The sequence below is a fragment of the Cupressus sempervirens genome, chromosome 4 (genome assembly GCF_028749045.1).
Source record: "Cupressus sempervirens isolate cs-2001-9-10 chromosome 4, ASM2874904v1, whole genome shotgun sequence".
NCBI classification, from domain to species: Eukaryota; Viridiplantae; Streptophyta; class Pinopsida; order Cupressales; family Cupressaceae; genus Cupressus; species Cupressus sempervirens.
In genome coordinates, this window is record NC_143121.1 from 865,951,644 (window position 1) to 865,955,676 (window position 4,033).

Consider the following 4,033-nt stretch of genomic DNA (forward strand, 5'->3'; position numbering starts at 1 on the left):
AGTTACTATTTTTCACTCTTCTAAAGTGAGTTCTATTAGGAGCCAACCCTGTTAAAGGTTACAAAACACACTATTAGGTGTGACCTTGTTAGAGTATTTAATCACCCCGCTAGGAGTGACCTTGCAAGAGGTCTTAAAAAAATTTAATGGAATTTCCACCTTGTTAGAGAATTTACAACTGGCTATTAAACCAACTCTGTTAAGAGATTTTCAATCACTACTACAATAGTTAGAAAGAAACAATGAAATGACCTGATTGTGATGCAATTGAATTGTTGAATCTAGATCTCTTTTCTGCTTAAACTTGATTCTTCCTAATTGAATGCTACTTTTCTACTCCATAAAGATACCTACTTATCCTTCAAGTTTGATGCCTCTCTTTTCCTTTTAATTCAATCAATACTCTTGCACACACTTGAAAATTACAACTTGATCTTATATTTATATCATCTAAATTGTCAAGTTGGCTCATTACAAATTAGAGTGACCAATAATCATTACCATAGTTGGCTAGAACCAATACTTGAAATAGTTAAACTTCATATTTTGAAATAACAAAATCCTTCATTAGCCGACTCTGCTCGATAAGCACTGGTTCTGAGATGATTTCCTGTGTTAACCAATAGAAGTTCGGTTAACACTGTGAACTTGCAAAAATCCTTTTGTAACCAAGTGGACTTGGTTAGCACTAACTCTGTCCAAATTTCCTTTGTTAACCATGTGAACTTAGTTAACACTATTTTTGCAATAATTTCCTTTGAACTGAGCGAGCTCAGTAGACACTGTCTTCACAGAGTAAACTTCAGGAACACTCGGTAGACAAGGAAAACTATCTTGCTAACCAAGTGAGCTTGGTAAGCACTAACTAACAACTCATATGACATTTGTGTGACATCGAAGAAAACACACAATTAGACAATTGTATCCAACAATCTCCCTCTTTGGCATTGATGGCACCACAACATGTCATAGCATAATGAAATTTGAGAACAAGATTCTTTTGACAGAACATTTCTCCCTCTTTTATTTTACACAAGAAATTCTTCTTTGATGTAGTAATCTCCCTTTATGAAGGAATTACATAACTTCTCCCTCTTGAAATGAAAAAAACAAATTTCAGAAAGATATGATAGTAATCTTCTCTCTCTTTGAAAACACATGCCAAAGACAACACATACCAAATTAGTATCAATGTACCTTGAGTACTAATTCATATGCATTATTCTCTTGACTATGCTACACCAACTGATTGATCTTTAACTTGGTTCCTATTAATGCATCAATAAAACTTCATTTAGTGAGCTTCAGATAGGGGAATGACCCCTAACTTACCTCTTAGATATAAGAATGCATCCTTAGGTAATGGCTTGGTAAATATATCTACAATATATTCTTTTGATGGACATATTCCAATCTAATTTCTTTATCCAACACCAATTCTCTGACAAAATGACATTTTATAGCAATGTGGTTAGTTTTGGAGTGCATCACTAGGTTCTTTGATATGTTAATTGTGCTAGTGTTATCACAAAAAATGACTATTAGCTCTTTGATTTCAACCTTCATTCCTTTTATCAATTCTTTGAACCAAACAATGTTAGAACAATTCACTATTGCTGCTACATACTTTGCTTCAGCTATGGATTGGAATGTGTAGTTTTTCTTCTTGCTTATCCAAGATACCAAGCTTTCTCCAAGAAAGAAAGCTCCACCACATGTGCTTTTTCTATTATCAAGATTTCCTGCCCAATCAGCATTAGTGAATACCTTTAGGTCTAGGTTTCCTCCAAGTTTTTACCATAAGCCATAGTCCTTAGTACCTTTCAAATATCTCAAGATTCTTTTGATTGCCATCATATGATTTTCTCTAGGTTTAGCTAAGAATCTTGTCACTATCCCAACTGCTAAGGCAATATTAGGCCTTGTGTGAACTACATACTATAATTTTCCAATCATTGATCTATATAAGGTCTAATCTACTTCTTTGGAATCATCATCTTTGGTAAGATTGAGTCTAGTATGCATTGGGGGTACCACCTGGTTTAGAATCTTCCATACCAAACTTCTTGAGTATCTCATTTACATACTTGGATTGGGTGATATAGACACCATTCTTATTCTGTTGTATCTGTAATCCAAAAAAGAATTTTATTTCACCAAACATGAACATCTCAAACTCTTTGTTCATTTGTTTTGAAAATGTTTTGCATAGGTCATGATTTCCTATAAATAGAGTATCATCTATAAATATCTTTGTCGACACAATTTTGTTATCTGGTCCTTCCTTGATTTATAGACTACTGTTATGATTTGTTCTTTGAAAACCAATTTGTATCAAGTAGTTATGTAGTCATTCATTCCATGCTCAAGGAGCTTGTTTGAGACCATATAGTGCTTTATGTAATTTATAAACCATGTCCCTTTTTTTAGGATCAATAAAACCTTCTGGCTATTTAATGTAGATTTCTTCATCAAGACTTCTATTTAGAAATGTAGATTTAACATCCATTTGATATGCTTTGAATCCTCTGTGAGCTACATATGCAAGTAGGGTCCTAACACCTTTTAATCTTTCAATAGGAGCAAAAATCTCACCATAATCAATTCCTTCTTCTTGAGAATAGCCTTTACATACTAGTCTATCTTTGTTTCTTGATACTTGTCCATCTTCTTTCAGATTATTTTTGAATACCCATTCTGTTCCAATCACATTTTTATCTTTAGGCCTAGGAACAAGAGTCCAAGTTTTTTTCTTTTCTATCTTTCTATTTCTTCATTCATTGCCTCAATCCAACTTTCATTTTCTATAGCATCCTTAACACTTCTAGGTTCAAAATCAACAAGTAAACATGTACCTTTCAATTTTCTTCTTGTTATAGTAAATTCTAATTTATCCCCAATAATTTGATTAGGTGCATGATGCCTTCTGACATATTTGGCCAATATAGGTTCTTTGCCTTTTGAATGAATTGCACTATCTTCATTTTGAATTTCAACTTCAAACTCGGGTCATTCAGACTTGGTAGGCATTGGCTCACCAGCTTCAGAATGTAGCTCAAGTCCCTATGACTTAGTTTTCACTTCTTGCAACTTGGTAGCTATGGAGGACTCAAGAGGTGAAGTCTCCTTATTGTTAGATGTGCCTGGCAATGTATCAAGTTTGAAGTAAACAAATCTTTTGTAATCTTTTGGTTCCCTTTTGCTTTCTTCTTCAGTCTTTTCTACAAACTCATCAATTCTCACACATGCACTTTCTATGATTTTATGAGTAGAAAAATTCAAGCATTTATATGCCTTACTTTTATAGGAACATCCTAAGAATATACCTTCATTACCTTTCACCTCAAACTTTCCTTTTCTAGACTCTTTCAAGATATAACATTTACTGCCAAATACTTTCAGGTAACTTACATTGGGTTTGTAGCCATACCATAATTCATAGGGAGTTTTATGTGATTCCTTCTTCAAATAAACTCAATTCAAAGTATGAACTATAGTGCTGATGACTTCCTTTCAGTATTTGATAGCAACAATCTTTATAATCATTAGAGTTGTTGCACAATCCATGATGGATGTATTTCTTCTTTCAGCTATTCCATTCTACTCAGGAGTACCAGGGGCTGATAATTGCCTTTTGTTTCCTCTTTCAATGCAAAAAATATTGATTTCATTGGAGATGAATCCACCAACTCTATTTGACCTTAAGCCTTTCGATCTTTTTCTTGTTTCTTTTTCTAGTCTTGCTAGATATTATTCTAATTTTTCAAACTCTGACTTTTATCTAAGATACATAGCAATCATCATTCTAGAGTAGTCATCAATAATTTTTTTTTTTTCTTCACTATAACTTTCTATTCCAATGGGTCCACATAGGTTAGTATGCATAATTTCCAAGACATCTCAGATTGATAGTTTTTGCTCTTAAAACTAGTCTCTCCCATTTTGCCAATCTGACAATTTTTGCATAATCCAACATCTGGTTTCTTCAAACTAGGGATACCTCTTACTTTTCTAAATTTTCTTATCTTGACCA